This window comes from Martes martes (assembly GCF_963455335.1).
Source record: "Martes martes genome assembly, chromosome: 12".
Taxonomy (NCBI): Eukaryota; Metazoa; Chordata; class Mammalia; order Carnivora; family Mustelidae; genus Martes; species Martes martes.
The window spans coordinates 14,194,474-14,201,770 of record NC_137900.1 but is presented as its reverse complement, the minus strand read 5'-3'; the positions used below and the strand labels follow the sequence as shown (position 1 = coordinate 14,201,770).

Genomic DNA, 7,297 nt, shown 5'->3' with positions numbered 1-7,297 from the left:
GTGACTACATAGTTGGTAAAACCTATGTATTCAACTTATGAAAGATGTTACCTTAAACTTTACCTTCCTCATGATACGTTTTCTACTGTCTTACTTACTTACTTACATGATCTCATAACTCTTTGTTTAAATGTAGTTAACAAATAACGTGATAAAAATGGAAAACAAAACAAAAAAGGAAAAGGAAAAACATGTTAAAAAAAAATAATGTGAGTGCATGAAAGGAAAGGCCTAAGTTATTACCTTACCCATCCCATCCCTCAAAGGGCCTAACTTGATGATATGAACATATTAGGGCTTCAATACCTATTTATTAAATTTAATGCCAATATTCAAAATGAAGTTAAAATCAGACTGGCTATTTCTGGAAAAGTTCCAGACTTAAACATTTGGTTTTCTTTACCTGTCACGAAAAATTAATCCATTTGCAGAATCTTGGGGACTCCAAGAAATCCAGCGACTCTGTCAAGAAGCAAGGATTACCTAAGAAGGGTTGTCATCTGAGCCATGACATCGGTACTCATCGTCCCTGATGCTTCCTTGCCCGGAATTGTTCCTGATGAAATGCAAGCTCATCCGCCCTGTGTGACTAAAGGCATTAAAAGCAATGAAGAATATGAACAGGGTAAGCCATGATTAATTGCTTAGTACAATGAAACTAATCCACAATGTACATGAATCTTAATTTAATGCTCATTATAAAAAAGGGGATCTCTGATGTTTTAACACACCTTTGAAACCATTACCTTCCTAAAATTTTCCACTCATGAGCTCTCAACTCATGAACAGTGATAATTCTAGAGAAACTGGACAATCTAAATTGATAAGGTATAAAGTTTCCCAGGTTATTATATTTATCTGGCATGAAGAGTTTTGATGATATATAATTATACTGCTGTTTTTTATTTAGAGTTGTCTGTAGATTGATAGGTTAAAATATTTTCTTGCTTCTCTTGAGCAAACAAAACAAAACAAAACAAAAAACACATTCCCATATATGAATCAAAACATTGGAGACCCTTGAACCCAGAACTACCAAAAGAGCTGAGAATTAGTACAGAGCCAAGGTTGCAACAACAGTTTCTGACAAAACCATGGGGGTGATTTGAGGATAGAAAACAGTAGAGTTTGTAGCAATTTGGCAACATGCATTGACAAAGGAAGACAAGACATTTTCAATCCAATTGTATTATTCTGGATAAGGTAGGCTATATTATAGTAACAAGATGACCCCAGAACACCTCTCTGTCTTCTCTGCATGGGGAGGAGCTCTCTTATCCCCTGGAAATGGACGCCTGTGCAAAGTTTGCCTCTGCCCCCTTCTTAGTCAGGAGCACCTCTCAGCTGTTGAGCTGATCACTGTCTGCAGGGGTGCTAAACGCCCCCCAGGACACTGACAGGTGGGAGCCTTAGCAGCTTGACAACCACAAATCCCCTGTCCTTACTTATTCCTAACTATAGTTCTGAACCAGTGTCATTTCAAAGGACGTGGACACAGCAGCCAAGTTGATTGGGGCTGGGCAGCCATGGGAGGGGGGCTGGCTCTGGGGCTGGAATTGGGACTGTGTTTGGGAGACTTACCATTGGTTATGGCAGGAATCCCTCTCCGAAGCAACAGCTTTTCTTCTATACCATTCTGAGCAGTGCCCTCTTGGAGGCCATGGGGCTTTTTTTTCTGACCGTGGCCTTTCTCATCCTCTTCACCACGTGAGAGAGCCATCTCTACCTCCTGTGGGTCTCTCTCCCGTGTTTCATCTGCCCTATATGTTCCTTTTCCTACACCTCCCCAGGAAGCCTGGGGAAAGTGGCTGGCTCAGCGTTTAAGAGAAGGAAGCAAATTAGTGCTTTATCGATAAGAGAAAAAAAAAAAAGACCCCTGAAATCTCACCCACTTAAATATAAAAGTTGATTTCTTGTTCACCCAATTCAGATATAATTTGGTGGCTTGCTGGAACTCTGTCCTTTCCAGTGACAGCACAGATAACCAAGCTCTTTCTATCTTATAGCTCCACCGTTGAAAATTCTTGGTTTCCAGGGTTGCTGGTTTAGGAAAAAAGAGAGCTGGGGATTGGCTGGACTTGTCACTGCTGAGGCTCCAAAGTGGCAGGGATCCTGAGGCACAGACCATGGAATTTGCCAAATATTGCCGGGCCTTGCCTACCTATCCCAGTGTCCATGTAGACCACTCTTGGCCAGTGTGCTGTGAACCAAAATGGTGTGTCACCTCTGGGATGAAGCATTTAAGAGCCAGTGTGGGGTTCTTCAAGCTCTTTCCCCCTCTGTTATATGACTGCAGTTCCAAATGGTAGAACTTTAAATTTTTGTCTCTTCCTCCTCCTCCTCCTCCTCTCCAGCCCCTCCCCCCCTCCTCCATTTCCTCTTTCTCCTTCCTCCTCATCTTCTTCCTTCTCCCATTTTCTTCCTTCCTTCCTTCTTTCTTCTTTCTTTTTCTCCTTCTCCTTCTTTTCTTTTCTTTCTTTCTTTTTTTTTTTTGAAGAACCTGATCCTCAATTCATTGTTTGGACGGGAGCTACCCTACGGAGCTCCTGGACCCAGAGATGGCTCTATGCAGACAAGAGAAGAGTCCAGTTGTATGTGCTAAGTCTGGAAATTTGGAGTTTGTTCCCACAACATAACCTAGCCTATCTTTACGGATGCCCCCAGGGAAGATAAACACTTCAGAGCCCCAGTCTTCCAGTGGAAGGAGTTCTGTGGAGCTGTTTTCTAGAATCCTACTGTTGTCGAAATGTATTATAACTCAAAGTAATAGCATCACATAACCAGGGATAACTATTCTGTGCCTGGAAGTGTGTCTATCCAGTTTAGAAGCTGCTATACATTTTAAGTATGATAAAAGAACTAGTTCTCCCCAGAACAGATTTTATCTTACCCCTAATCATTTTCCCCCAGTTTTCCTTCAGGACCTATAAAAGACTGGGTAATGTTTTCAACTGATGGCCAATAGATACCTTCATAGCAGACCTGAGTGGTCATTTCCTCATGGAAAAGAATAGTAAACCCTCACACACTCAGGGTTTTTTTATTAAACGAGGTCTTCCAACTGCCTTTTCTGACACATCAAAAATAAGTTCAAATCTATTTTTTAATTGAGCATGATGTAGATTACAGAACTGTGAACTCATTATCTCACTCCCTATAGAAAAAGACACTGTTAGTATTTTTTAATATATTGGCTTCAGATGTATTTTCAAATATTCAACAGTAGAAAGGGCCTGACCCTCTGTAACATTGGAAACGATTCATGTTATGTATTCCTAGGGCAAGCAAGGCTATACAACTATTTGTAATAATCGCAAATTTTAGTTTAAACATAAATTGCACATAGTTTGCAGTTACTTAATGGGACACAGACATCCTTGTCTCTGGGAGAGCCAAACCTCATGAACTGGAAATGTGCAGTCAGAGAAACCATTTATAATTTTGCTTTGAGCTTTGGATGCTTTGGTTTGAGTCAAGATATATGAAGTCAGGTTTATGACTGAGAAAGCCGCTTTTCCCTCTCATGCAATGGGTAGTTAGCTACAGCTAAGCATAGATTAACAGCGGGAATTGCTAAATTGCCAAATATTGTCATTTTTAAGGCAACAGAAGAAAAAACAGCATTCCAGTGCTACTTTAAATTTATAGAACTATTACAAACCTAGGAACTTTCAACACCCAAAGCAATGTAAACAAGAAGACTTAAAGATATCTTTTGGGCGCCTGGGTGGCTCAGTGGATTAAAGCCTCTGCCTTCAGCCCAGGTCATGATCCCAGCATCCTGGGATCGAGTCCAACATGGGCTCTCTGCTCAGCAGGGAGCCTGCTTCCCCTTGCTCTCTGCCTGACTCTCTGCCTACTTGTAATCTCTGTCTATCAAATAAATTTTAAAAATAAATTAATTAAAAATTTAAAAAAAAATTTTAAGATATCTTTCATAGAAGAATATAGAAAGTGGCCATGTTATGAAGTGATGATAATAAAATATTTCTCTCTTTGTTTGTGTTTCTTTAATAATCACTTTTAAATATATTAGTCTTTTTTTTTAAATTAAATTTTTTATTTATTTTCAGCGTAACAATATTCATTGTTTTTTCACCACACCCAGTGCTCCATGCAATCTGTGCCCTCCCCAATACCCACCACCTGGTTCCCCCACCCTCCCACCCCCCGCCCCTTCAAAGCCCTCAGGTTGTTTTTCAGAGTCCATAGTCTCTCATGGTTCACCTCCCCTTCCAATTTCCCTCAACTCCCTTCTCCTCTCCATCCACCCTTGTCCTCTATATTATTTGTTATGCTCCACAAATAAGTGAAACCATATGATACTTGACTCTCTCTGTTTGACTTATTTCACTCAGCATAATCTCTTCCAGTCCTGTCCATGTTGCTACAAAAGTTGGGTATTCGTCCTTTCTGATGGAGGCATAATACTCCATAGTGTATATGGACCACATCTTCCTTATCCATTCATCCGTCGAAGGGCATCTTGGTTCTTTCCACAGTTTGGCGACCGTGGCCATTGCTGCTATAAACATTGGGGTACAGATGGACCTTCTTTTCACTGTATCTGTATCTTTGGGGTAAATACCCAGCAGTGCAATTGCAGGGTCATAGGGAAGCTCTATTTTTAATTTCCTGGGGAATCTCCACACTGTTCTCCAAAGTGGCTGCACCAGTTTGCATTCCCACCAACAGTGTAAGAGGGTTCCCCTTTCTCCACATCCTCTCCAACACACGTTGTTTCCTGTCTTGCTAATTTTGGCCATTCTCACTGGTGTAAGGTGGTATCTCAATGTGGTTTTGATTTGAATCTCCCTGATGGCTAGTGATGATGAACATTTTTTCATGTGTCTGGTAGCCATTTGTATGTCTTCATTGGAGAAGTGTCTGTTCATATCTTCTGCCCATTTTTTAATATGATCATCTGTTTTGTGTGTGTTGAGTTTGAGGAGTTCTTTATAGATCCTGGATATCAACCTTTTGTCTGTACTGTCATTTGCAAATATCTTCTCCCATTCCGTGGGTTGCCGCTTTGTTTTGTTGACTGTTTCTTTTGCTGTGCAGAAGCTTTTGATCTTGATGAAGTCCCAAAAGTTCATCTTTGCCTTTGTTTCCTTCGCCTTTGGAGACATATCTTGAAAGAAGTTGCTGTGGCTGATATCAAAGAGGTTACTGCCTATGTTCTCCTCGAGGATTCTGATGGATTCCTGTCTCACGTTGAGGTCTTTTATCCATTTCGAGTTTATCTTTGTGTACGGTGTAAGAGAATGGTCAAGTTTCATTCTTCTACATATAGCTGTCCAGTTTTCCCAGCACCATTTATTGAAGAGACTGTCTTTTTTCCACTGGATATTTTTTCCTGTTTTGTCGAAGATTATTTGACCATAGAGTTGAGGGTCCATATCTGGGCTCTCTACTCTGTTCCACTGGTCCATGTGTCTGTTTTTATGCCAGTACCATGCTGTCTTTGTGATCACAGCTTTGTAGTAAAGCTTGAAATCAGGTAACGTGATGCCACCAGTTTTATTTTTGTTTTTCAACATTTCCTTAGCAATTCGGGGTCTCTTCTGATTCCATACAAATTTTAGGATTATTTGCTCCAGCTCTTTGAAAAATACTGATGGAATTTTGATCAGAATGGCATTAAAAGTATAGATTGCTCTGGGCAGTATAGACATTTTAACGATGTTTATTCTTCCGATCCAAGAGCATGGAATGGTCTTCCATCTTTTTGTGTCTTCTTCAATTTCTTTTAGGAGTGTTCTGTAGTTCCTCGAGTACAGATCTTTAACCTCTTTGGTTAGGTTTATTCCGAGGTATCTTATGGTTCTTGGTGCTATAGTAAATGGAATCGATTCTCTAATTTGCCTTTCTGTATTTTCATTGTTAGTGTATAAGAAAGCCACTGATTTCTGGACATTGACTTTGTATCCTGCTACATTACTGAATTGCTGTATGAGTTCTAGTAGTTTGGGGGTGGAGTCTTTCGGGTTTTCCATATAAAGAATCATGTCATCTGCGAAGAGAGAGAGTTTGACTTCTTCCTCGCCAATTTGGATACCTTTTATTTCTCTTTGTTGTCTGATTGCTGTTGCTAGGACTTCTAATACTATGTTGAACAAGAGTGGTGAGAGTGGGCATCCTTGTCGTGTTCCTGATCTCAACGGGAAGGCTGCAAGCTTTTTCCCATTGAGGATGATATTTGCTGTGGGTTTTTCATAGATTTGATGAGGTTCAGGAATGTTCCCTCTATCCCTATACTTTGAAGCGTTTTAATCAGGAACGGATGCTGGATTTTGTCAAAAGCTTTTTCTGCATCAATTGAGAGGATCATGTGGTTCTTCTCTCTTCTCTTATTGATTTGTTCTATCACATTGATTGATTTGCGAATGTTGAACCATCCTTGTAACCCAGGGATGAATCCCACCTGGTCATGGTGGATAATTTTTTTAATGTGCTGTTGGATCCTGTTTGCTAGGATCTTGTTGAGAATCTTAGCATCCATATTCATCAGTGATATTGGTCTGAAATTCTCCTTTTTGGTAGGGTCTTTGCTTGGTTTGGGGATCAGGGTAATGCTGGCTTCATAAAAAGAGTCTGGAAGTTTTCCTTCTGCTTCAATTTTTTGAAACAGCTTCAGGAGAATAGGTATTATTTCTTCTTTGAAAGTTTGGTAGAATTCCCCAGGGAATCCGTCAGGTCCTGGGCTCTTGTTTTTTGGGAGGTTTTTGATCACTGCTTCAATCTCGTTACTAGATATCGGTCTATTCAGGTTGTCAATTTCTTCCTGGTTCAATTTTGGGAGTTTATAGTTTTCCAGGAATGCGTCCATTTCATCTAGGTTGCTTAGCTTATTGGCATATAACTGTTGATAATAACTTCGGATGATTGTTTCTACTTCCTTGGTGTTAGTTGTGATCTCTCCCTTTTCATTCATAATTTTATTAATTTGGGCTTTCTCTCTTTTCTTTTGGATTAGTGTGGCCAGTGGTTTATCGATCTTATTGATTCTTTCAAAAAACCAGCTTCTAGTTTCATTGATACGTTCTACTGTATCTCTGGTTTCTACCTCATTGATCTCTGCTCTAATCTTGATTATTTCCCTTCTTACGTGTGGAGTTGGTTTGATTTTTTGTTGATTCTCTAGTTCTTTAAGGTGTAGAGACAGCTGGTGTATTCTGGATTTTTCAATTTTTTTGAGGGAGGCTTGGATGGCTATGAATTTCCCCCTTAGGACCGCCTTTGCTGTATCCCATAGGTTTTGGAGTGAAGTGTCTTCATTCTCATTGGTTTCCAT

At 40.1% G+C, this 7,297-nt stretch overlaps 1 pseudogene across 1 annotated transcript; it reads left to right on the top strand.

Annotated features, from left to right (window-relative positions):
- Window positions 1-1,287: 1,287 nt before the first annotated feature.
- Window positions 1,288-1,711, top strand: LOC308352975 (ATP synthase F(0) complex subunit C2, mitochondrial-like; annotated as a pseudogene). The gene has a single exon. The product of its transcript is annotated as an ATP synthase F(0) complex subunit C2, mitochondrial-like (transcript).
- Window positions 1,712-7,297: the final 5,586 nt, after the last annotated feature.